The following is a 27,853-nucleotide window of genomic DNA, read 5'->3' on the forward strand; positions in this document are numbered from 1 at the left end:
TGAGCTGCATGAGCTGCTTGTAAATTTTGGAGATTAATCCTTTGTCTCTTGCTTCATTTGCAAATATTTTCTCCCATTCTGAGGGTTGTCTTTTCGTCTTATTTATGGTTTCCTTTGCTGTGCAAAAGCTTTTAAGTTTCATAAGATCCCATTTGTTTATTTTTGTTTTTATTTCCATTTCTCTAGGAGGCGTGTCAAAAAGGATCTTGCTGTGATTCATGTCATAGAGTGTTCTGCCTATGTTTTCCTCTAAGAGTTTGATAGTGTCTGGCCTTACACTTAGGTCTTTAATCCATTTTGAGTTTATTTTTGTGTATGGTGTTAGGGAGTGTCCTAGTTTCATTCTTTTACATGTAACTGTCCAGTTTTCCCAGCACCACTTATTGAAGAGGCTGTCTTTTCTCCACTGTATATTCTTACCTCCTTTATCAAAGATAAGGTGACCATATGTGCGTGGGTTTATCTCTGGGCTTTCTATCCTGTTCCATTGATCTATAGTTCTGTTTTTGTGCCAGTACCATACTGTCTTGATTACTATAGCTTTGTAGTATAGTCTGAAGTCAGGGAGCCTGATTCCTCCAGCTCCGTTTTTCGTTCTCAAGATTGCTTTGGCCATTCGGGGTCTTTTGTGTTTCCATACAAATTGTGAAATTTTTTGACAAAACCGGGTTTTAAACAGTGCTCTGACACAGCTCATAACACAGCTCTGCTCCTAAAGGCCAGGGCCCTTGTCTGACCCCTTGTAAGAGCAACTTTGGCTTAAAACACAGAGTGACACCCCACCCCCCTTGTATGGAGGCTCAGGGTACCCAACACCATTGGCAAGGCCAGGTCAGGTTTTCTTCTGGAGGACCCAGGATCTGGGCTGAGGCCAGGATGAAGCAGGGAGGTGGGGAGGCAGGGCAAAGGGAAACAAAGGTCACTTATTACTGACAAAGAACTCATTTGTCCCAGCGTGTAAAGCCCCGAGCTTTCACACAGTCCTGAGCCATTCACTGGAGCCCTGAGCTCATACTAACCAACTAATCAGCTCCAAATGCTTCTCAGAAGTCCACCTTCCATGGTGCCAATTTCTGATTCATTGCCACGGGGACGGATTTCTGGGTGAGACAAATGATGAGCAACCAAGAGCCGGGCAGGGTCCCCCAAGCTTGCCCACACACTGTTGCAGGCAGACGTGCCTACTTTGTCTCTGACAGTGACAGAACATGAGCACACTTTAGTTTGTGCAACTTGTATCCCTTCCTGAAGAACCCTGGGACTTGTCCACCCTCCCCCATAGTGAGTTAAATCAAAGTGTCCTGGCTTCAGAGGCCTGGTGGAAATGACTAAGCTGTATTTTGCAGCCCATGGTCATGGCAGGTCATTCCCATCCCAGAAACTGACAAAGCATGTAAGGTAATGATTTAGTCTGTCCATTCTTTGATTTTCTGCCCACTCTCTTCCCCCCATTCCCCAGAGGTCTCTTGGCCCCGTGACACTTTCATCAGCAACTTTCCGGTGCCTTCTAAAGGAGAGGGACTCATGGCCTGGCTTACCTCCTCAAATCGGACCAGGGAAGGAGCTTACCTGGAGAGGAGGTGGAGCAGGGCTAGGTGAGGCAGGGTAGCACCTGTGGCACACATGGATGGAGGCACTCTCAGGTGCCTACCTGCACTTACATGGTGTTGAGTGAGCGCCTCCCTAAACTGTGCATCCTCGGTGCCTCACTTGCCTCACCCTAGTCCTAGCCTTGGTGTGGAGGATATTTCTTTTCTTTTTTTAATTAACTGATTAATTAATTTATTTATTTATTTATTTTTGGCTGTGTTGGGTCTTTGTTGTTGTGCGTGGGCTTTCTCTAGTTGCATTGAGCGGGGGCTACTCTTCATTGCTTTGCGCAGGCTTCTCATTGCAGTGGCTTCTCTTATGGCGGAGCAGGGGCTCTAGGCATGTGGGCTTCAGTAGTTGTGGCTCGTGGGCTCTAGAGTGCAGGCTCAGTAGTTGTGGCGCACAGGCTTAGTTGCTCCATGGCATGTGGGATCTTCCCGACCAGGGCTCGAGCCCATGTCCCCTGCATTGGCAAGTGGATTCTTAACCACTGTACCACCAGGGAGGTCCCATGGAGGATATTTCTAACTCTGAAGGAAGCACCTCCCTGGTCACAAGCCCAGGATGCTTTTTTTAAATTAAAATATAGTTGATTTACAATATTGTGTTAGTTTCAGGTGCACAGCACAGTGATTCAGTTATATATATATATATTCTTTTTCAGATTCTTTTCCCTTATAGGTTATTACAAAATATTGGGTATAGTTCCCTGTGCTATATAGTAGATCCTTGTTATTTATCTATTTTATATATAGTAGTGTGTGTATGTTAAACCCAACCTCCTAATTTATCCCTTTCCGCCACTCTCCCCTTTGGTAACCATAGTTTGTTTTCTATGTCTGTGGGTCTATTTCTGTTTAGTAAATTAAGTTCATTTGTATCTTTTTTTTAAGATTCCACATATAAGCAATATCATATATTTGTCTTTGTCTGGCTTACTTCACTTAGTATGATAATCTCTAGGTCCATCCATGTTGCTGCAAATGGCATTATTTCATTCTTTTCTATGACCGAGTAATATTCCATTGTAGATGTGTACCACATCTTCTTTATCCATTCATCTGTCCATGGGCATTTAGGTTGCTTCCATGTCTTGGCTATTGTAAATAGTGCTGCTGTGAACACTGGGATGCATGTATCTTTTCAAATTAGAGTTTTCTCCAGAAATATGCCCAGGAGTGAGATTGCTGGGTCATATGGCAACTCTATTTTAGTTTTTTAAGGAACCTGCATACTGTTCTCCATAGTGGCTGCACCAACTTACATTCCCACCAACAGTGCAAGAGGGTTCCCTTTCCTCCACACCCTCTCCAGCATTTATTATTCGTAGACTTTTTGATGATGGCAGTTCTGACCACGGAAGATGATACCTCATTGTAGTTTTGATTTGCATTTCTCTAATAATTAGCAATGTTGAGCATCTTTTCCTGTGCCTGTTGGTCATCTGTATGTCTTCTTTGGAGAAATGTCTATTTAGGTCTTCTGCCCATTTTTTGATGTGTGTTGTTGTTGTTTTTTGTTTTGTTTTGTTTTTTTTGATATTGAGCTGTATGAGCTGTTTGTATATTTTGGAAAATAATCCCTTGTCGGTCACATCGTTTGCAAATATTTTCTCCCATTCTGTAAGTTGTCTTTCGTGTTGTTTATGGTTTCCTTTGCTGTGCAAAAGCTTTCCAGGATGCTTTTTTTAAAAATTTATTTATTTGTGGCTGTGTTGGGTCTTCGTTGCTGCGCGTGGGCTTTCCCTAGTTGTGGTGAGCAGGGGCTATTCTTCATTGCGGTGTGCGGGCGTCTCACGGCGGTGGCTTCTCTTGTTTTGGATCACCGGCTCTAGGTGTGCAGGCTTCAGTAGTTGTGGCACACGGGCTCAGTAGTTGTGCCTCACAGGCTGTAGAGCGCAGGCTCAGTAGTTATGGCGCACGGGCTTAGTTGCTCCGCGGCATGTGGGATCTTCCAGGACCAGGGCTCGAACCTGTGTCCCCTGCATTGGCAGGCAGATTCTTAACCACTGCACCACCAGAGAAGCCCCTCCAGGATGGTTTTTTAAAAACTATCAGTGCTTCATCCCAGACCAATTAAATCAGAACCTTTGGGTATGGACCCTGGGCTCACTCATCGCAGGTGAGTCTGCCGTGCAGCCATGGTGGAGAGTTGCTGGTCTGAGGGCTCACATGGGCCACAGGTAATGGATGGATGTTCTGCTGATGTCTGCTGCAATTTGGCCAGTTGTCCCTGCGATGACTTGGCTCCCTCAGGACCTTCTCTGGGTCCCACAAGGCCCAAGGCCCTGTGGGACATCCAGGTTCTGATCTCGGCTACAGTGCCAAGCACCTCCACAACCAGCTCTGCAGTCAGACTTTCAACTAAGTTCCTTAACAGCCTCTAGGAGCCACAGAGATTCCCACGCTGTGCTGCGTCTTCTTTGATGTGGCCACAGACACCTGCATGTTCCCTGGTGCAGGGAATGTGTTTGGTCGTCCCTGCAGACTCTGAAAAGAAGACAAAGTATTCTCCTCAACTTAGCAAACATGTCTCCCCGAAGGGAGTTGGAGACACATGCCTGTCTGACCCCCCTCTGTCTTCCTTTTCCCATGATCTGTTGGAAATAGAGGGATAAGCTCCCCCCTTCCTCTTCCTGCCTTGGAGGGACGGATAAATTTTATGATGGGATCCTCCAGGCCTTTAGAAAATCCTCTCTCCCTAGCACTTGACTTTCAAGCCTATTGTCATTCGTGCAACTCATGGAAATCTGATTTGACAGTGAAACCTCAGCAAAGGCAGAGACTGCCCTTCCCTGAAGCACTGACACTCCCTGCTACACAGAATGGGAGGCCCCAGAGCAAAAAGATGTATAGGTTACAGAAACACTTCTAAAAATATTTCAAAATAACATGATCTCCACATTTCTGTGCCAAGATTCAGCATTTTACACAGAGCCTTGGGATGCACAGGCCTCTTCCTGGATCTCCTGTCACCCCTGTCGGAGCATTTGAGGAGGCAGATAGAAGGGGGGCATTTTCATTCCCATCTCATATTTGCACAAGGAGACAGGGGAGAGACTTCAGTGAACACTGGGGCCCTCAGAGGGCAGGGGTGGAGTAGAGGGGCCAGAAGGAGAGAAACGAGAGCTCTGAAGTGGGTCTTGAGTTTCTGTTAATGTACTGAAATTCTTGGGATTCTTAAACCTCTGAGTAGGTCTAATATATTTTATTGAGAAAAGTGAAGTCTTTGACTCGACTGTGAAAACTGGGAAATGCGAAAGCCATCTCTACGTAAACCTGGGTGTACAGTCTGGACCGCCTCCATGGGTGTAGGTTTACCTGACTTTCCCTCACTCCCACCCCTCCCACATGTCTGTCTCCATGTCAGTCCCCCTGCAAACACTCCTGTCGCAGGTCATTGCAGGCTCACCTCTCTCTCTCCAAACGCCTCATCCTGCCTCTCACTGCTCTTTCCTGCCCCACTCTGCTCCCCTGCCCTCCTGTGCATGGCCAGGCAGGGCTACATGCCAGCCCCCAGGCCCCACTTCTGTAGCTGCATAAATACCACTAAGCCCTCTAGGCTTCTAGGAGCTGGGCCTGCCTCCCACAGGAGATTAAGAGCCCACAGTGAGTCAGCAGCCCAGCTGGGCCCCAAGCCCCAAACTCCTGGCTGAGCCTCTATCAGCCGGGGCATTCCCTGTCCCCTCCTAGGGACCCCCTTCTCCTCATTTCCCCCAGGCCATAGGTAGACATCTGCCCCTACGTTGGGCTGTCAGAGTCCCACGGTATCTCCTTCCCTACCCTGTCCCAGCTCTGGAGCTGTCCTGCCTAATGCTCTTGGCCATGGCGGTTGGCCGTGTCTATATGGCAGAGAAGCCTGTGTCTTGGTGGTGACAGTGGCATTCTGGAAGACAGAGGCTGTGGGGTGTGCATACCTCGTCTCCTTGGCTGTGACCCTATGGGTTCTAGTAGGGAGAGCTGAACGGCTGCCAGGACACCCACAGGCCTTCGGTGCCCACACACTCCGTGAATCACAGCTACTGTACGCTGCCCTGAGTCACCACCAGGAACCTGGGGAGGCAATATCAGCCTGTTTTTAAAAGATCTGCTCGCGTACTCAGGCTCTTACAAAAGGCTTGATAATTATTGCCAGGAATAGGTATTGGTTCAGGGTCTCCGGGGCTGACGTAGGCAGCTCCTTTGATAAGGGGCCAGGACACCACATGCGCAGCCTGATCGCCGAGGGGCTGGATTTCCGTGAGGGCGGCACCCCCAGCTGCCACGGTGGGGAGTATCATGGACCCCGCCTTTGCTTCTTGAGGGGACGGATGGGAGCTGCAGGAGAAGCCCTAGCACCAACTTCGAAGAACAGAGATTGCGTCTCTGTGCCAACTATTCTCTGAGTCACTTAATGTCATTCCCATTCACGGGAAGAGAGAAGTCTGGTGCATACGACTAACCAGTTTGACTTTCCAGCTTCTTGGCAATCCAGGAATTTTTAGGCCTCCGTAAATAAGTCTCCAAAGCTCTCCCTCTTCTGGTGGGGAATGCCCTCTTCACAACCTTCTAGTCATTCAACGAGCCTTTTGGGGACCTCGGAGCTACCACACTCCTTAGAGATCATCTCCTCCCATTTGCTTACTGATGAGCAAATCAAGACTCAGAGTAGGGACAGGACTTGTCCAGGTCACAGAGATAAAAACCAGGTGGCCAGACCTGGAGTTAGCCCTGTGGAGATCACGATGGATAAGACACAGCCTCTGCCCTCGAGGAGTCCCAGATTATCAGGGGAAGCAGTCATTTGTTCAGAGAGCAATGATACAAGGTAGTATGTAGTTAGATCCATAAAAAGTTGACATGAAGTATCATGGGAGAGCGAAGATGCGAGATCACTCCTGCATAAGGAATAGTATATCATAAGGAATAGTATTAGAGTAGATCTTCCAGAGATGGGTTGCATTTGGACACTCAGGGATAGGAGAAGGGGGATAAGGGTAGGCAAATGAAGGAACTAGCTTGAGATGAGTTGTGGAAATGGGATGCCCAAGGAACGTAAGCCAGTTTGGCTGTTGTACCAGATGCTAAAACCAAACAGTGGGGTGTGGGGAGGGGAGTAGGTTGGGGGAGGGTCAGATGATAGGAAGTCTGGAATGTGGGATTTGAACTTATTATCATTGTTATCATCGCATAGCACCAGGTAGCAATGTGCCCAGCATTTTACTGAGCAATATTAATCACGTAAGGCAGTGTACTTTCTAGGAACTTGGAATTCAAGACAGAGAATGAAATTAGGGACATATATTGAAAGCATAGATTAAACATATACATAAATCAAAAACTATTTAACACATAAGTATTTAAGTGCAAGTAAAGGAGTAAGTGCATTTAATGAACCGGTGAGGGAAGAAGGAGTCTGGGGACTTGTTCCTGCAAGGTCTCCCTCTGTCCTCAGCCTCCCCTGTGCTCTGCAGCTCTGGGAAAGGCCTAGAAGAGCTGACATCAGTCCTCATATTAGACGTTGGCTTTGTGTGGCTTTGTGTTCCAGATGGCTGATTTCTTACATGGAACTGTTACTTGAGTTTCCACTCATTCTCATTGATTGATCCAGTTCTCTTCTACATCCCAGTCCTGAGCTCATAGCACCCAGGAGACACAGCTTGGAGAAGGCAGGGGGTAGGCATGAGGGCCACTGAGTATGGTGGTTCATGTTAACCACTGCACAAGAGAGAGTAAGTGGGAGCTAAAATCCAGAACTCCTCCTCTTGTCAAGTCAAAAGACTGTGGGTTGCTGTCTTCCTGCAGCAGGGAGTGCCTTTTTCTTATCCACACAAATGTGTTTTATGGGCTTGTGGCTCTGACAGGGTTATGGCCAAACAGCTTCTCTATATAATCCTCTCCAGCCTTACCCTCCCTGCCTGCCCCTCGCTCCATGGCCCCCCACCTTCCACCTGGGACATGGAAACACTTCCAGCCTGATGCCCTGGGCCAGGTGCCAGCATGGCGATGACTCTCAGCTACCCAACTCTCCCACTGGACCCCTGGCTCCTTTTCTGTCCTGTGAGGCCGGAGATCTGAGAAAGGGCAGAAGAAAATCTTTGCTCAAATATGCCAACGACTGAGAAGTATCCACGCACATGCTCTAAGGCCCCACTGAGTCGAGGCCTGTCCTCAGACTGTTAAACAGATCCCTGGCTATCCCGGTGCACTTGGCAAACACGGCACTCGACACTTCATACACTGTAAGAGTTGGAAGCACCTCAGGGTCCCTAGTCAGCAGAAATCACTCCCCACCCACCCCACGACCCCCTACACACACCATCCCCGACAGAGGCCACCCAGCCTTTCTCTGTCTGAGCATTTAAAATGACTTAGAGCTCACCAGCCCCAGATGGCCCCTCCCATTGTGAGTGAACTCTGGCTGTATTAGCAGTCTCCTCTTTTTGTTCTGCTGCATTTCGACCCCTGTAACTTCCACTGTTAGTTCTGGTTCTCTCCTTCGTTGCCATACAGATTTGTAGGTAAGAAGAAAAGAAAGAGAAAAAATGACACCCCTCCACAAAACAAACAAAAAGTTCTCTTTTACCCCCTCACTCATATGTCTCTGCACCAGGAAGTCAAACCTCCTGAGAAATAGCCCTCAATACTCCCAGCCAAAACTTTGCCCATTGTCCATGTAATGTGCCATTCTTTGTCCTGTTCCTATTCTTGTCTCCACACTCCTGGGCTGGTTTCCTGATTATAGGCTGGCAAAAGTCACTTGGACCTCATCCCCCTTAAGTACGGGTTCCTGACTTCCCACCCACCCCTTTGATTCTGCTCCTCCAGGCAGCTTATGGTATATACTTTACCTAGATCAGCACCAGGGCCTCCATGAGCAGTTGCGCAGGTTGTGCACTGCTCAGCTGCACATCAGCTTCTAGACTCTATTCTCTTAAGTCCTTGCTAAGTTCACGGAGTCCCTTTTGAGGGGGCAAGATATAGGCAGGAGAAAATGAGAACTTCTTCTCTGGGATCCCTTGGCCCTCCAACTACCCACCTACTTTTCTCAAATGGATTGTGAGCTCCCAGAGGGCAGAATACACCTCTTATTTTTCTCTGGGTCCTGAACAGCAAAGTCCAACTCAGAGCCCTAGCCAGGTTAGAGGTTCAGGAAGTGTTACTTGAATGGATGAATGAATGAGTGAGTGATAAAAGAGTAGGATTTGATTGCTAAAGGGTGAGAGGGGAGCAGTTGAACAGTAGAGAGGGATGGGAGGGTCACTGACACACATGTGCATGGCCTCACCTCTCTGTGTTTTAGAGATTCTCAGGGGCCTCACTTTTCCCCTGGCAACTACTCAGATAGCTTGTCATTAGAAATGAACATCATGGTGGCCCACTCACTGTTCCCCCAAGTCATTCTCCTGTGTCTGACTTCTTTGCAGACTCCCTATTTCTGGCCCCACATGACCAGTCTGCATTTCTTTCCAAGCTGCATTCCTGATTTTCCACTGCGTCTTTAACAAAGCAAGACACTTGGAAGGCCAGTCATGCAGCAATGATGATGGGGGCCCAAAATAGGATGTTGGCAGGAGAGGAGAGGAGGAAACAGGAACAAAAAGTAGTTTGAAAGGTGAATTAAAAAAAGAACTTGATCTGGGTTAAGTGGTCGGTAGAGACCCAACGTGGCAAGGGGAGAGAAGAATCAAAGAGAAGTCCTCCAAGGGAGGATGGAGGTCCCGTGGATGAAACATGGATGTCCAGAGGACAGGCTGACTGGAGCTGATAATGAGTGACTTTGGTTTTGTGCATTTTTGAGGTGCCAACTAGACATCAAGTTGGAATTGTAGAACTGGTATTGGAGATACGGGACCCAATTTGATAAGACAACTGTAATAGTACCATAGAAATCTGAAATGACGGTGAGCAAGCGAGGGCGCGAAAGTCCTTCCCAAGGTGAGTTGCTACCTCAAGATAAAGGCCTAGCTGCGCCTGCCTCAGAGTTGTGAAGAGGCAGAAAGAAAGAAAGAAAGAGAACCTAGTGTGGCCTAGGAATTGTGCCGGTGCTCCACGCAAGCCACATACCCACCCTCACTAGACATCTAGACCAGAGCTGTCCAATAGCACTTTCTGTGATGATGAAAACATCCTCTGTGCCAATACTGTGGCTACTAGCCCCATGTGACTATTGAGCACCTGAAATGTGGCTAGTACAACTGGGAAACTGATATGTAACTTTATTTAAATTTAATTAATTTAAATATAAGTGTAAATAGCCACACAAGGCCAGTAGCTACCATTTTGGACAGGACAGATCTATTCCAACCTCTTCAATTCACATGTGAGGAAACCAACAAAGTGACTTTCTCAGCAAAATTCTTTTCCCTAAAATATGAACTGATTTTCGTGCAACCCTTTGCCATTTTCATGTAACTCTTTTTGTGTAATTGAGGCCAGGTGTGCTTAATAGAAATCCTGACGTGGCTAGAATTTAAGGCCTGAATAACAAGAAAGATCTTTTGAAGAATGGAGGTTTTTGCTAAACTTTTACATTGGTTTTCAATGTTGGGGTCAACTGGATTATTTTGTAGTAACTCGAATGCTCATTAATACTAATTCTGATGAAATTGATAACCTTGATTGAGCACTGACTATAGGCTAGTAACTTGTATTAGTTCTCTATTGCTGTGTAACAAAATACCCCCAAACTCAGCAGCTTAAAACAAAGAACATTTATTATGTCATTTATTAATTTCCAAGGGTCAATAATCAAGGAGCGACTTGGCTGCATGGTCCTGGCTCAGGGTCTGAGGTTGCAGTGAACATGTCAGCTGGAGCTGCTGTCTCTGAAGGCTTGCCTGGGGCTGGAGGATCTAGTCCTAAAATGGCTTACGCACATGGTTGTTGGCAGCAGGTCTCAGTTCCTTACCTTGTGGACCTCTCCATAGCGCTGCTCACAACATGTGATCTTCCCTCAGGAATAAGTGACCCAGAAGGAGCATGACCAAGTAGGGAACCTGAATGCCCTTTTGTGACCCTGCCTTAGAAGTGACACACCATTACATCTGCGGTATTCTGCTGGTCACACAGACAGACCACTTCTAATGCTCTAAAGGAGGAGATTACATAGGGTATCAGCATCAGGAGGCAGAGATTATTAGGCGCATCTTGGAGACAGGCCATCTCAGTGCTTCACACATACCATCTTGCTTCAGCCTCATAAAACGAGCAGGTGGAGGCCATTATTTATCCCCTTTTACAGATGAGGTGATTAAGACCCAGAGAGGTTAAGTGACCTCCCAAGTCTCTCAGGTGACAAGTAGCAGAGCCATGTCTCTCCAGGTCTTCTTGGCAAAGGCTGTCAGACCTCCACGGTTGCACTGCCAACCACAACATGCTCCAACAGACATTCTTCTTGATCCAGCCCTTTGGCTCAAGGCATTTTGCAGCTGCTAAATCTTTGTGAGAAATTTAACACTGACTTGTTAAAAACATTTTTTTGAAACTAGGAATAGAAAAATACTTCCTCAACACAATCAAATGTAACTCATGCTACTCATGACTGTAGCAAACATAATATTTAATTGTAAAGCATTAGACATAATCTCATTAAAATCAACAATGAAGATACAGAGATAAGAAGTAGAATTCTTGGAAAGGAGAGAAAATTATCATCAGAAACTCCCAGAGAATCAGCTGGAAACACTTACCAGTATTAATGAGATTTCAGCAAAGGGGTGGATCTGAGCTACACACCTCAGAGCAGTAGCTTTCTTACAGTTCAGCAGTAACCAGCAACAAGGTACAACATATCTCCTTCATCCCCCAGTCCCCTTGTGTCACCCTGGAGCCAGTGGCCTGTGCTCATTCTGTGGCCAAGGATTTGTGCCTTTTTTCTGGCCCACGTGCAGGGCAGGGTGCCTGAATGTTTGGGGGGGGGGGCGGGGAGGGCTGCGAGTCAGACAGCTGCAAAAGGAGCCTTCAGGCTGGAAGTTTTCTGCATGGGTCTAGGACTGTCTAACACCCTGGGGAATGAAAGGCAAGACCTCTCCTGCCACTTTGGCTTTTCCTCTGCAGAGAAAAATAAAGGACAGGAGATAGGATGCTGGCAGGGGCTGGACAGTGTCTCACCATGAAAGCGGCCAGAATGGAGAGCACCCCTGCGTTTTGAATCCTGACGATCCAGGTTGGGTCATGGCTTGGGCACTATTCATTTGAAGCAGCTATGCACCTCTCCAATCCCCACTTTCTTTACCTGTGGAGCAAAAAGGGGATTGCCTACCTCCTAAGGATTGTGGGGGAGAATGCAATATGATAATGAACAGGAAAGTACTTTACCAACTAAAGTACAATGGAAACAGAAAGTAAGACTGCTAGTATTGATGAGGGCTCCGAGCTGGCCTGCTGACAGAGCCGCGTGCTGTGCCAGCTCCCTGGCTGGTCCCAAGGTCCCCAAGGTACATCTGACCCAGCTATAACACTACACCGAGGTCCCATACAGGCCTCCTGCTTGGTAAACTGACGACACTGGCTGCTTCAAATGCCCTAAGAACGGGCACAGGAATGCAATCATCTTGTACGTTTACCTGGGCCCAGTTTCCTAATCCATAGATGGGCTTTGATTTCTCTGATAAGTTTGTTTGTATTGCAACTTCTACTTTGAGGACCCCGGGTCAAAGGGTATCACCTTCCTTTCTAACAGGGAGATGGTAGTACATCTCCTGGAGCCTCGGGACAATGCCTCATGCCCCCATCCACGTTTGGGTCTGGCCCACAAGAGAGCCAGTCACCCGAAGTAGGGTCCCAGGGAAAAAGACAAGCTCCCAAAGAGCCTGTGAGGCCAGGAGAGCAAGGGTGGAGGAAGAGAAGCCTCCGTGGTCCTCAGAGCACAAGGGGAACAGGCAGGGCTTAGGGGGACACAGGACAGGTCGGGGAGTGAGAACTTGGAAGGAGCGAGGGAGAGGCTCTGGGAACAGGGGCCCCAAAATGATCTCTTGGCATTTCAGATGTTTGAGAGTGATTCCCCTGCCCAGGGTCCCTGCCTTTGGGACCTCCAGGAGGTTCCATGCTGAAAGCAGCCAGGATTTCCTAGGTGAAGCACGTTGCCCCGCTTGTGTTGGGAAATGGGGAAATTCTGCAACAGCTGACTTCAATTACTAAGTCCTCTCTGCTTAAGAGATGCCATTCCCCCAGCAGACTGGAAAATGTTTAAATCTACCGGGACACATGCATGCCCGAGGGGGAGGGGTTTGCTTAGGAAGTGGACTGGCTGCTTCCCCCATTCCTGAGATGACAGCAGAGGCCCGCACCCAGAGCCAGGGCCCCCAGGCCCGGCCGGCTGCTGCAGGCTGCAGCCCCAGTGGCCCTGCAGGCTCCTGACTGATGGATGCCCAGCTGTGCAGGAGGCCACTCCTCTCCCTCAGCTCAGTCAGCCCTGGCTGCCTGGGGCTGCAGGTCTATGTCATAGTCCCGGGGGGAGCCGTGGGGAGAGCCTACCCTGAGCTCCTAGGCCTTGCCTGTGGCCACCAGCCCGTGGAGTGAAGGGCTGGCAGCTGTAAACCGCAGCCAAAGGCCAGCTGTCCCTGTATGTCTGCCCAGGCCGCTTCTGAAGCGTATCCTCTGAACATGACATGACACTCAGCCGGCTGCTGAGAACTAAGAAACCACTTCAGTACGAGGACTCCTGGGTGCAAAGTGCACACATCTCCCCAGGGAGCCCCGCTGGTCCTGCTTACCCCCAAGTCTGGCTTCTCTCTCCAGCCTCATCTCCCTCAAAACCGAGTTTCTCTCCCTCTCCCTCTGAAGGTCTCTTTTTCTGTGTCTGTAGCTGCCTCTCTACAGTTCTGTCTCTCTCCGCCCCTCTGCATATGTCTAGGTGTCTCTGTGTGTGTCTGTTTCTCCCTGTCTCTCTGTGCCTCTCTGTCTCTGTCCCTGTCTCTCTCTCTCTGCCTCTCCTATCTCTTTGTCCCTCTGTCTCTCTCTGTGCCTCCCTTTCAGTCTTTGTCTCTTTCATCCTCAGTCTCTCTTGGCCTCTCTCTGATCAGCTCTTGCTGTCTCTGTCTCTCTCTCATCCTTGAATAAAGCTGCCCAGACTGTACCTCCAGCAGGACCGAGGGCCTCCCAGAGGCTCCACAGAACAGAGCAAGGTGGACACTGGGCCAGGCCCATGTGTCAGGTGGGCACAACGGTTTTGCTGGAACTTGCCCTCTGGCCACGTGAAGACTGTCTCTGGCACCAGGGCATTCTGGGCATGCACAGCAGGCTCTGAGGCATTCACTTATAGCTGATGTACTTTGCTTATTCAGCAGAAACTAACACACCATTTGTAAAGCAATTATACTCCAATAAAGGTGTTAAAAAAAGAAATGCTAACAACAACAAGAAAAATAAGCAACAGTGTTGGGCGGCTCCACTCATCCTGGGAGACACAGAGGAAAGGAGATTACATGCTGTGTCCGCGAATCCGTGAAGCTCTGTGTCTCCCTCCCAGGGAGCCAGTGTTCTCATTCTCTGTATTCTTTGGTCCTTCCAAGTGGCAGGAAAGACCTTTAGAAACCAGTGTCTGAACAAAATGCCAGCTGGAAAACCACAGGTTTCTGCTTTTTCTAAGTGAGCTGGAGGGAGTGGGGCTGGGGCTGAGGGATAGGTAAAGAATTACTGAAGATATAATAGGTACAGCAATGCAGAGCCCCATAACTTGAAAGGCTTGAAAGGGCAGCTGAGTCCAGGGCTTCTGACTGTACACACCTGTGGCCAGTTCATCCCCCACTCCCCGCCGCGACCACCACCCAGCAACCAATATATGAATCAGAGTAATAATAAGGGCCATTTCTCTTGGGTCAGGGGTACTATCAGCCACTCTTTGTATATTATAATATCTTGGTCAATCCTACCAAAAATCCTAGGTAAGTAGTCCTCTCTCCATTTTACAGATGGAGAAACTGAGGCTCAGAGAGGTTAAGCAACTTGCCTAAAGTTATACAGCTAGTGAGTAGAAGAGCTGAGATTAGAATCTAGGACCATCAGATTCCAGGCTGCATGCTTGCCCCATTGTCACCCTGCAGAAAAATTTTTAGTCACGTGGAAATGGTTCTTTTCATACCTGAGTGTCCTTTCTGTGAGTGGATCAGAATATATTGATAGGAATATTTGGAGACAATGAAGCACCTGGTCAAGCTCACCCCTCCTCCCTGCCTTCCAGGCAGCATGTGGATTCTCAGCATGTCCGGGAGCAGTGCTGTTCCGATCAGTCTAGGTAGCAAAGGCCCACAGTGATGTCTGTGGAGCTTCAGGAAACACTCCATTTGCTGCATCTTACCAGTGGTCAAAACAAAAACAAAAACCAGATATTAAAAGCTTAAGAAAAAGGTATGGAAGAAAAATTTGCGATTGATAAAATTCTAGTATTTTTTTCCTTTCTTTGAATTGGGATAAAACTGACATCATTCTCATTATTGTGGCAGGATACTTTGTTCACTAGATTTGACCCGAAGGTCTAAGAAGGGAAGGAAGGGCTCCCGGGGGACCTTCTCCCAAATGTAGCTGCTCCTCTGATCAGCAGTGATTAGGAGGAGTGCGTGTGCCTTACACTTCTCAGGTCAGAGAGAACTTCAGAAACAAAAAGGTTAAAAAAAAAAGACATTTGGTCCATCTATCTGTAGACTCTTCCTTCCTTCTTTCAGTGGAGAGAAGAGTCCCATTCATAGCCATTGTTTCTGCGAACAAGAGGGGAGAAAAGGGTGGCTTGAAAGGCAGCCAGGCAGCGCAACACGCCACACCCACTCAGGGATGTTTAAACCTGCTGAGGCTCTTGGAGTTGATCTCTCCCTGCAATGACCTCACGGGGACAAGCTGTGTATGTCTGGTGCCAGGATAAGGCTGTGGCTTCGCCCACAGAAAAAGTTCATGAGGTTTAAAAGAATTCATTAATAATACAATAGTGACCCAGAGAATATACACCCAAAGTGGATTTGGGCCCAGTTGCTAATTTGGCAGTCTTCATTTGACATAAACTTGATTCCATTCCATTCCACAAATATTCCCTTAGTTCCTGTTGTGTGCCAGTGCTGAACTAGACACAGAGCTCTGACCCAGAAGAGCTTATTCACTCTAGGAAGGGAGATCAAATAGGTACTCAAAGAGGGAGGGGCGTTCAACAGTCAACAAATGTTTTTTGAGGGCCTACTAGGTGCCAGGCATTCAGAATGAGGGATTCCTTAAAAAAGCTTTTTGGAGGAAGTCTGATGGCAAATTTGACTCCCTTTTTTGATCAAACAAACCACACTCAATTTAATTTCACGAGCAAGTCCCTATTATTTAGGAACTTTAAAAAATAATGTTAATGCTTTTTCATTTTAATTTTTAATGTGTTTCCTGCTAGGCTTTAAGCTTCATGGCGGCTGGGCTGGAGATGTGCCTTGTGCACGGTTTGTCTCCAATGCTGAGATGGTGTCTGGTCTAGTGAGTAGTCTAGGAAAGCATGAACCTGGGGAAGCTCCTGGCCTGCAGGGGTGGTTGTGAGATGGAGAAGGGATGAGGAACAGGAGGCCTGCTCACAAATTATCCTACAAGACAGAGCGACATAAGTTTTCTTTCTTTTTTTTTTTTTTTTTTGCGGTACATGGGCCTCTCACTGCCGCGGCCTCTCCCGTTGCGGAGCACAGGCTCCGGACGCGCAGGCTCAGCGGCCATGGCTCACGGGCCCAGCTGCTCCGCGGCATGTGGGATCTTCCTGGACCGGGGCACGAACCCATGTCCCCTGCATCGGCAGGCGGACTCTCAACCACTGCGCCACCAGGGAAGGCCGCGACATAAGTTTTCTAAAAGAAATAGCAAAATCTCTCTCTCTCTCTCTCTCTCTCTCTCTCTCTCTCTCTCTCTCTCTCTCTCTCTCTCTCTCTCTCTCACACACACACACACACACACACACACACACAGTCAATTAAGGGCATAGGATGAATTGTGGGCTTCATACTCCCATGGCTCACTGAACTGGCCATCGTTTTCATAGCTTTGAACAATCAAATTGCAGATACCTTGAGTGGCTCTCTCAACACCCACTTCAACCTCTTTTCTTCTTGCCATCTCTACCATAGAGTCAGAAAAGCTAAAATACTTAACTTCCCAGCCTCCTCGGCAGCTAAGCATGGCCACGTGAGATGGTCATCCCTAGCCGAATGAGATGAGGCCAGTGAGATGTTGGCAGAAATCCCTGGGAGGACTTCCCTTTGAGAATATAAAGGCAAACATCACAAGGAGAAAGTGTTTGCCTTGGTGTCCTTCACGTAGCCCCACTTCCTGCCTGGAATGAGGACTGGAGGTACAGCAGCCATTCTGCAACCATGAGGACAAAAACAAGTCAGGCAGGGAGGTGGTAGGAACCTGGGTTCTGAGAGGTCCCTGAAGCAGTGCCACTCCTGCCCTGGACTGCTCACCGCTGGGCTCCTCTGACAGGAGGGAGAGATCCCCTCCCTTTTCTTGCCATCTCTACCACAGAGTCTGGAAAGCTAAAATAATTATTCAAGCCACTCTAGTTGGTTTCTTTTACTGGTGCCTGAGCACAAGCCTAATAATATGTATAAAACAACCACTACTGACCACTTTCCACATTGCTGGAGGCTTTGCGTTCATCAGTCACCATGCTGAGAGGCACGGAGAGCTAGCAGTTGCGGAGCATTCACTTTGTGCCAGAAACTTCTCCGAGTTATTTAGGTGTATCTCCTCTCCACTCCTCACTTATTATCAGTCCCAAACTACAGATGAAGAAGCAGGTTTGGAGAGGCTATGTAGCTTGCGCACGTAAAGGGCAGAGCTGCTAGCTGAGCTCTTCGCCGCTCACCTATGACGTCTCCTCTCTGTCTCTTTAATAAAGTCATTCTCAAGGAGTGGCCCCCAGACCTGCAGCATTGGCATCCCCTGGGAACTTGTTAGACATGCAAATTCCCTGTCCCCACCCCAGACCTACAGAATCAGAATCTAGGATGTGGGACCAGCACTCTGTGTTTCAACAAGCCCTAAAGGGGATTCCAGTGTGTGTTAAAGCTTGCGAAGCCCTCTTTGGAGTATGTGAGGAGCCTCCATTGTCCTCTCCTGGACATTCCTTATTGCAGCTCCCGTCGGGCTCCTCCTTGGGTTCTAAATCTTGGAGTCCTTTTTTGATCCTAGATCCTGGTTGATCTCTGCAGCTGCCTTAGTGCAGGAAGAAAAGGGATTCTTTGCTGTTTTGGCCCCAAGTCCAGCTTTGGGCCTCAGATCCACAGCCACCTAGATGCAGTGGTGTTCCAGGAACGCTGTCAGGAATGAGCCTTTCTAACCCAAGTAGCCCCCCCAGCCCACCCCAGGCTGGATCGGCTCGTTTGCTGCTCCGTGTTCTCCAGTCTCTTTTTCATACATGCCAAAGCACCTCCAAGAGTCCACCTTGGGAAACCCCACCTGGAGCTCCCACTTCCCTCCCAGCTCGATCTTTGGCCCAGGTGGCCTCTGGAGTTAGGGCCAGGAGCCAAAGAGGTGCTTCTAATTTCCAGGGTTTGTGAGTTTATTCACAGACTCAGAGCTAGAAGGGGACTTGGGGACCATCCAGTTCAATCCCCTGATTTTATCAAAAAACAGAGGCTGAGGGAAGAGAAGTGATAGGTCCATGTTTATCAGAGAGATGGTAGAAAGATGGGGTAAAGCCCAATGGAGTAGACGTGGTAGATGCAAGTCCCGAGTCTGCAGTGCGTGATGCTGCCTCTCTGACACCCAAGAGCAACTTCATGTTACCAGCTCAAGACACACGCCTACTGACTGAGGTACAGACAGGCCCCAGATGCTTCAGCTCCTGTTGGACAATGTTCATGTCAAACTCTGGGCTAACCCACACTTACTGATGCTCCTCTTGAGGATGGAGAGAAATCTCAGACCAGCAGAGTAGAAAAGAGAGGAGAGGACAGGGCTACTGACCTGGGGGAAGAGACCAAAAGATTTTCTGCTTGCAATGATTTCCTTTGAATGTATCCCAGGTTTGAGCTGTCCCTGCGGAATATTAAGGGGATATTTATGATACTGATGGGGTTAGGAAGAGAAAACTGGGGACCATCAGTAAAGGGACCTTTAAGGGAGGGTGAGAATGACTGTGTTTTTCTCCAAGGCCACTTGGAAGATAAATTCGGGCCCTTCCACAACAGCTACTGCCATGTTCCCTTAGCACAAGTTTTCATTTCTCAAGGCAACAAAGGCAAGGGACAACATACCTCCAAGGTGAGTTCCAGAAGAGAGCCTCCTTGTGCTCTGGAGGATGGCTCAACAGAGGCCAAGTTAATTTACTTAAATTATACCATACTCAGGTGCTCAGCATAATTTTAAAGTGATAACGAACATACGAACTCTTGTTTCTGGGTAGTTTATCTAGTGACATCTCTTGGCATTCACAGGCAGCCAATTTCTTCCGGAGGAATTTCCACTAATCTCTTCTCCAGGAATAGACCTTGGCTCCCAAGGCAGTGTCAGTGAGCTCAAGGCATAGCTTGACTTGAGCCCTAGCATTGCCAAAGCAAAATGCCCTGGCCGTAGACAAGTGGACAGAGAGTTATAGAGCCTTTTTTGAGGTCCCCAAAGCCAGGATGGCTGCAGCGGTCTGTGAGCTTTGGAGTCTTTCCTGCTTCTGGGATGTGGGGAGTAGAGGTTTGAGGGGGAAGGAGGTGACAGTAGGGAGAGCAGCTCAAGTACATATGATCAGCCTTAGCCACTCTCTGACCTACTTCTCCTTCCTCATCTACCATTTCTGTGGCAGCTTTCCCACCTCATCTGCACTTCATCTTTATGCCAAACAGATTTAACTTATTTGGGGTGAAATATTGTTGGTTTCCAGACTCTGATTCTCCCTGGGAATGATCTTCAACCAAATAGAAAATATAATTTGTAAAATACCCCATTCAGATTTGCTTCAAAATAATATGGAAGGGGAAAGCAGTGGGGTTACAGATGAAACAGGATTGCCTCTGAGTTGATCATTGTTAAAGCTGGGTGATGGCATTATTCACAATAGCCAACAGGTGAAAACAACCCTAGTGTCCATCAACAGAGGAATAGACAAACAAAATGTGGTATATACATACAAATGGACTATTATTTAACTTTGAAAAGGAAGGCAATCCTGACACATGCTACAACGTGGATGAACTTTGAAGACATTATTCACCCACAGAAGTTGAGATATATATATATATTTTTTGTTTTGTTTTGTTTGTTTTTACAGATATGCAAGGATCCAACAATTATAGCACTCTCTGAAGAAAATAGTTTCAAAAAGACTCTGACCGGGCTTCCCTGGTGGCGCAGTGGTTGAGAGTCCGCCTGCCGATGCAGGGGACGTGGGTTCGTGCCCCGGTCCGGGAAGATCCCACATGCCGCGGAGCGGCTGGGCCCGTGAGCCATGGCCGCTGAGCCTGCGCGTCCGGAGCCTGTGCTCCGCAACGGGAGAGGCCACAACAGTGAGAGGCCCGCGTACCACAAAAAAAAAAAAAAAAGACTCTGACCAAAATCAAATGGGTTAGAGAAGAGAGGAAACAGGGGTGAGCAATAAATCATGTTTCCTTATATATACATATACACACATGTATATATACATGCTTACCTATATATATACACACACACATTTGTATATATGTATACATGTGCATAGATTTATACACATATATATAGTTCAGTATAAATGGATAGTGATAGACTGGAAATGTGTAATGCTGAATAAGAATTCTTAAAATAGAGGTGAAATACTGCAAAGGATATTCTAATGAGATCTAGAAAGAAAAGTACCATGCTACTTCAGCAAAACCTAGGTGTTGGGGGCAGGGCATACAGAGTGAAAGCATCCAAAAGGCTCTTGGGATAAGGAGAAGAAAATGGGGGAAGTAGAAGTATTCTCAATAGCTCAATGGCATAAATCTTAGAAAGTCAAAGCAGAGAGTTGGCTCCCATGCTCCAGCTCATTTTTCACGAAGCTCCCCAAATGCTAAACAGATTTCCTGTACCCTCGGTGACAAGAACCTCCGCTCTAGCCAAAATCCTGCCCCATTTTCCCACCCCAGTAATATGCATGGCCTCACAACCATCTCCTGCAGGGGCAGCCAGCAAGCATCCCAGGCTGTCTCATGCTCTGTAACAGAATGCCTGGAGCCCACCTCTTTCCTAGTCTCCTTTTTCTAGGAGGGGGCCATGACTTGCTCCCAGGAACCCAGGCAGGGGCTGTTTCCCATCACTTCTTGCAACGAGGTATTTCATGGGGCCTGAGAGAGGAAATCAGGTCTCTGCTCCCCCTGGGATTAGTGCCATTCTCTGGTCTGTTCTCCCAGAAGGCCCTTTCTCTAGGTCTGACTTTCTCCTCCAAGACAGGACCAGCGAGAATCCATTTGTGTATAGAAAGATGAGAAGATACTTTTGACGTATTGTAATGTGAAAGAAGCAGGCTGCAAAATAATTTATATAATATACCTCTATTGTAAAAAAAAAAAATCCCACAAAACTATATTACACCTTCATTGCATAGATATATAAATGGGGAGGGAACTGGGATTGGAGGTAAGCAAAGAGGAGTTTAGTTTTATCTATATTGTTTGAGTGTTTTACCGTAGGAATGTAATCATGAATCACATGTGTGTAATTTAAATATATACTTAACCCATAACAAGAAGAAAGACCTTCATGCTTTGAAGGGCAGATACGTCCATTAATCCATTCATAAATGCCCACTGTAGGTCAGTAGCTGCTGGGGAGAAGAAATGACTCATGCGTAGCTGAGTCATGGAGGCATTCTCTGTCTGGTAGAGGAGATAAGATGTGTAAACCAGTAAGTGAAATAGGAAGACGCCCAGTGGAGACCCGTATGTGCAAGAGCAGATGAGGAGAGAATTTGGGAGGAGATGAGGGGAGAATTTGGGAGGAGATGAGCGATAACAGTAAGCACTTGAGTTTGACTAGCCTGAGGGGGGAGGGGAAGTAAGGGAGAATAGTAAATGATACAGCTAGAAAGGGAAACCAAGGCAAAAGCGTTCATTTATTTATCTAATGCTTCCTGAGTGCCAACGAATTTCACTGCCTAATGGTGGGAGAGGGGAGAGGTTGTCTGGGGCAAACAATAAATACATTTTGCTGTGTACCTGAAACTAACACAACTTTGTTAATCAACTATGCTCCAATATCAAATAAAAATTAAAAGAAAAAAAAAAGACCTTGGGAAGGCCAGCTGGCTGGAGATAGCAGATTCAGGAGTCCTTGTTTCTGGGTGGAGGACAAAGCATGGGAAGGATCCGTCAAGGAGAGCACTTGGTGTGGGACCAGGAAAGGAGAGGGTCATTATGGAATCTCCTGGGATCTCAGCAAAACAGGGAAAGATCTAGGGAAAGATGCCAGGACTTCAGTTACCCAGGAAGGTTACAAAGGAGCCAACAGAGGAATTGGGTTCTGGCATTTCCACCTCAAACTCGGGCTCCTACCCTCCAAGGGTGGTGGCCCATCTGACTCTGTGTGTGCATCTGGCACTGGCTGCACAGAGCTGCAGCTGGGAGCTGACCGGGTGAGGCAGAGACAAGAAGAGAGGGCCTCGCTTACAGCATGGAGGAGGGAGGGGTATAAACTGGACATTCAGGATATAAGAACTGCTAAATAGTGAAAGGAGTAACCACATCCTCTGATTAGGGGTCATGTCCAAGGTGACGGTGCTCTGCATCTCGCCTTCATGGTGTTCTCCACTGGCTCCTCCCCTACGGCTAGCTTGGGAGCCCACTCTCCCCAGGCCTCAGAGAGGAGACAAGGAGCACACACGTCCTCCCGCCTGTATGTGGGTTCAGGACTTTGCCTTAGTGGGCTGCTGGTGAGTGGTGAGTGGCAGGCATGTTTTACAACCCCAGATTAAACGCTCCTTCCATATGAGTTTATGTTTATGTCTTTCAGATTTCATCTTTCTATGAATAAAATGCAAGCTCAGTTTGACAGTCAAGGCTACCGTAACCTGGTTCCATAATACTTAGCTGTGGCTGGTGTCTTCAATACGTGCTACCCTTCTCCATCCTGCTCCCTGCCCCAGGGGCTATCCTACAGTAGCCTCTGGCGTCTGTTGGATTCAGCTGTTGGGGAGCTCCAGAGGGATACCTGAGTGGTGTGGGCGGGTGATGACAGTGTATTTATTCTTCTGGGTCTAAGTGTGATGCTGGCTTTATGAGACTGAAGCTTGCAATTTTATTGGTCCACAAAAACCAAAAATATCACCAAATGCAGAAAAATAGCAATATTGTTCTGTTTTCAGCAGCATACTCTTTGCCTCTTCATCTGACAACTTTGTAATCAATTTTTCTAGAGAAAGAATGGAAATATAATCCATTCTTTCCCCTAGTGGGTTTGATTGGAATTGGATTCTTTTTATATTGGTAACGTAGAACAATTTCAGTTTCACAACTCATCATTTGTAATGTCATGTCAGATTCTGAGATTGCTGTCCCATTTGGGAAGACCTCTATCATTTTCTTCCATATATAACTAAGACTTAGAGCATTTCAAATTTTCTTGTTCAGGAATTAATCTTAAATACTCTTTGAATTGCTCAGACCTATAAACCAGCTTGCCTTTGGGCCCCATTATAGTGGTGGCATACCATGAGTTTTATGTTATCTTTTATAGAGGGTGCTGTGTGGTTTTGCCCAGATTCCCTCATGGGGTCAGTGCAGCCATCCCTCAGCTGCTGGAATATAGGATCTGCTGGGGCCACATTCTGGTCGGCTTTTCCCAGTCCTGCCATCCTCATTTCCTTACAAGTAGAACTCCTGAGAGCTCTCCACGGTAAAGAAGTTACATGCAACTTTCCATTTCATAGGCCATTTCTAGGGAACCCCATCTAGGACATCTTCATAGATGTCAGGATCTTGTATCAAAGCAGTAAGAAATGTAAATCTTCTGCCAATGAGTTCATATGCTTTACTCCTCCATCAATAAGATTATCGAATAATCCAAGGTCCTTTAATTCTATTTGCATTTTCTTTCTTCGTCTTACTAAGTTGCTAATTTTGATATGATGTGAAATTTTTTATGCCTATAGGCTATAAACACAGGAATCTGAGAACTAATATGTGAAATTCCATTTAAAAAGAAATAGTATGGTGTGTTTATAGTTGCAGGTGCTGCGTTATACTACTGACAATGAGAACTGAATTCTAGACTTAAAATTTTATGTCTGATGATGGGCCACAGACCAGCCCTGGTTCCTCACACAAACCTCTGTTCTCTTCACTACCCACATACATCCATGCTGGGCACCAAAGGACACATTCTTATTACAACTGACCTCTCTGTACCTTCAAGTCATGACATCAGATGAGTTGGCGGTAAGAGTATTCCTGGAAGCCATTCCTTCATGAGGACAGCTAGCGGTGAATTAAATATATACAGAGTGACTGTGAGCAACTTAAATATATCACACCAAACCCAAACTCATCTTCTCCTTAACCAGATCCTAAAAATGCCCATGACGCCTCCAAAGCCACCCAACATAGGATGTGTGTGGCAGAGGGAAACTAGGATCAAAAATATCTTACTTTTACAAAATTTACCCCCCCAAATTTACAAAAACATAGAACATATGAACTTTGCTAGGGTTCCTTCCCAGGCCTGGGAAGGGGCCTGTGCAACTCTGAACCCTACAGCTTGAACTTGACCAGTTTCATTGTAAATCCGCCTCTGCCTGGACCTCTCCCCGCAAGGTTGCCTGGAACTGGCTGCATCTTTGACTGAGGCCTCTGTTCTTCTAAGGCAGCTGTTGTATTGCACGCTCTCTCTCTGTTCTAGTCACAGTCTTTCTGTGCCTAGAGGTGTAATGCCTTGGCTCTTACTGAGCCTGGTTTACTGGGCTATTCTTTATGGCTCTCCTACACCCACACGTTTGCAAATAAACCCTTTTCAAATGATCCCATCTTGGGTGTGCCCTCTGTTTCCTGTTGGGACCCTAACTAGTCATCACTCCCTCCTCCCCAACAAGACTTCTGTTCCCCTCCAGTTGCCCCCTGACTCCCCCTTCCTCACCCACCCCGATCATTCATTCTCCCAGGCCTTGGCTTCTACCATCCCCCTGCCTAAATGTTCTCAGCAAATCTTGCCCTTTCTTCCAGGCCCAGCTCCACCCTACCCTCCTCCCCAGTCAGAGTAGTGTTCAGGAAGCGCTGCAGGGTGAATGGATGTTTGGATATTATCTGAGAAGTGTCTGCTTTGCAGAAGCTCCCAGGAAAGGGGAGGGGTTCCTGAAGATACTGATTTTACAATTAACCCTCGGAGAAGGAGGCTGTTTAGAACACCTTTCCTGGAGACTAGACTCGCTGTTTATTGCACCACTTAGGGAGACCATGGCAAAGTGAGGAAGGTTTCTTCCATCCCCCAGGTGAGCGTGGCAGGATTCCCTGTATCTGTGAGTATGTGAGTGATTAAAAGAGAAGCTGGCCAACTTCCCTACACAAATCATTTCCAGCCACAGTGCCCGAGGGATTCTGCTGGAATGCAGGGCAGGAACACAAATGGATTCTCGCTGATCCTGTCTTGGAGGAGAAAGTTATGTCAGACCTAGAGAAAGGGCCTTCTGGGAGAACAGACCAGAGAATGGCACTAATCCCAGGGGGAGCAGAGACCTGATTTCCTCTCTCAGGCCCCATGAAATACCTCGTTGCAAGAAGTGATGGGAAACAGCCCCTGCCTGGGTTCCTGGGAGCAAGTCATGGCCCCCTCCTAGAAAAAGGAGACTGGGAAAGAGGTGGGCTCCAGGCATTCTGTTACAGAGCATGAGACAGCCTGGGATGCTTGCTGGCTGCCCCTGCAGGAGATGGCTGTGAGGCCATGCATATTACTGGGGTGGGAACATGGGGCAGGATTTTGGCCAGAGAGGAGGTTCTTGTCACCGAGGGTACAGGAAATCTGTTTAGCATTTGGGGAGCTTCGTGAAAAATGAGCTGGAGCATGGGAGCCAACTCTCTGCTTTGACTTTCTAAGACTTATGCCGGAAAAAAATGTAGGGGCTTTCAAGCCAGAAAAGTACCAGATGTTTGGGGAATTGCTTTCTCTGGCTGATTTGAAATTAGGACATGTTTTTATCTCCTTCATAAAATTAGAAAGGTATGCCTGTCTAAATGGAAGTAGTGATTGATGACCTCTTGACTCTCCACATGTGAGTGGGCAGGATGGGGGCGTGGGAGTTGGTGTGGTTAATAGTCCGTGGAACATATTATTCAGCATCAGTGGAAAGAGCACTGACCACAGGCAGTGTCTGTGACCTAGGCCAAGTCCCACCACTAAGTGTTGTGACCTTGGGCGAGTCAATTTCCTATTCTGAACCTCAGTGTTCTCATCTATACAATGAGTTAATTGGATGAAATGATCTTTACTGTCTCTTCTAATTGTAAAAATTCTATGGTTCTCTTAAAACCAGCCACAGGCCATTGAGATTGTAAAACTGTTTTCTAGTCCTCTGATTAGGTGAGTTTATTCTCCTGTGAGCAGCACAGTAATGAAGCCAGGATCACAGTCCTCGGGCTCTCATCTTGACTCTGCCTCTTCCCATCTGTGTGAGCTTGGAGAAGTCAACCTATCTCTCTGAGCCTCAGTCACTACCCCAGGGCTCACAAGGTCAGATCTGGTTTCTCATTCCCCAGAGAGAAGATTTATGGTACAAAACCAAAACTGTCCTGGGTCTCGCTGTGTTGGTTCCAGCTGGGGAGACACATATTTCTGAGCCTTCTCAAATAAACATTAGTCTGTCATATATCCTGCCTTAAGATCCACCTCAAAATGTAATCCCCTGGGACTTAAATGGAGCACAAATACACAGAAGATGAAAGTACCTTGGATGTCCCTCATTTAGGCTCCCATTACCTTCCAAAGCTGAGTCTCATCCCCGACACTGCTCTCCTTAGGTGGCTCAAATTGCCAGGACACTCATGGGGCCATTTGCAGGAGGAGAAGACCCATATCCTTCTGGCAGTTTTCCATGACCCTGAATCCTGGAATCAAAAACATTGCCCCATTGGGATTCAGTCCCTCAGAATGCTTCCAGCTCACCCTGACTGCTAATTTATTGGTGACAGCACTTCCTTAAACGCAGGAGCTGGAAAGAAGTGATGCTTTCACAAGGAAACAGGTAGAACAGGTAAGGCCTAAAGGCCTTGTCTCATAGCACTAGTTTTGGATCAGGCAAGCCCAGATTTTATTCTCAGTGGATTACTGTCTAGCTGTGTTATCTTAGGTAAGTTACTTAACCTCCCTGAACCTCAGTGTCCTCCTCTGTGAATACCTACGTTCCAGCATGGCCATGAGGTTTAGAGATACTATACATAGAATAGTCCCTGTGCAGTGGCTCACGTGTATCTGGAGCTCAATACATTTTAGTTCCTTCTCCTTCTCCTTCCTTTCATGAAATATGAGAAAGTGAAAAGTTGATGACTGTTAGCTTAATAGCATCGTGGGCTCATCATATCAGGCCTGTACCCAGCTCTCCAGCCTATCTTTTCCCCAACCTTTCATCTTCTCTGAACTGGTCACACAGAACTACCCACCCATCTCAACACACATCCTTGTGCCCTCCCGAGTCTTCACTTGCCTAAGTATTTGTCATTCTTCAAGGTCTGGTTCAAATTCCAGGTTATGCAGGAAGCATTCCCTGACTTCTAACTAGAAATCAACACTGCCTCCTCTGAATTACTGCAGTGCTTTTGCTATCCACTCATCATTTTTCCCTTCTACGATAAAGATGTAAAAATATTGCCCCCTCCCCCCTCAACCAGCAGACCATGAATGATAAGTACTGTACATGTATCATCTCAGAAACCCTCACGAGAGTGATCTGCACGAAGCTGAAACCCAGAAAACAGTCTTGATTGAATAAATGAATAGAGATGTCTTTATTTGAGGTAGAAGACGAGATAAGATAACCGGTAGCTCTTTAGAAAAGGAAATAGAGGAGAAAGGGAAAGTAATGCTATTTGCAAACCTATTGTGTGAGATGAATATTGCAATCCCAGTTTACAGCGGTAGAAAATGAAGCTGCTGGAAGCTAAGTAATAATGTTATATAACCATGAACACGCACAATTATGTGCTGAGTACTGTACAGTGCTTCACATGCATCATTTCATTTAATACACCCAACAACACTTATGAAGTAGTATTATTCCCATTTTGTAGATGAGGAAGCTGAGGCCCAAAGAAGTTAAGATAACCCAAGTTTACAAAGCTCCTCTAGTAGAGGGGAGTGCTGTAAGTTTATACACTGTACCTCAAATGTGCATACCTGGTGGGGTC

General features: G+C 47.1%; 1 long non-coding RNA gene across 2 annotated transcripts in view; it reads left to right on the top strand.

Moving 5' to 3' along the window:
• The window catches only part of LOC307187187, a 67,671-nt gene that overhangs the window by 30,104 nt on the left and 9,714 nt on the right, over positions 1 to 27,853 (top strand). For both annotated transcript variants that reach the window (XR_013828542.1, XR_013828543.1), the window contains one exon: positions 19,786 to 20,101. This is a non-coding gene — a long non-coding RNA (uncharacterized lncRNA). The remainder of the gene's footprint in view (positions 1 to 19,785; positions 20,102 to 27,853) is intronic.

The sequence above is a fragment of the Stenella coeruleoalba genome (assembly GCF_951394435.1).
Source record: "Stenella coeruleoalba genome assembly, chromosome: 5".
NCBI lineage: Eukaryota > Metazoa > Chordata > Mammalia > Artiodactyla > Delphinidae > Stenella > Stenella coeruleoalba.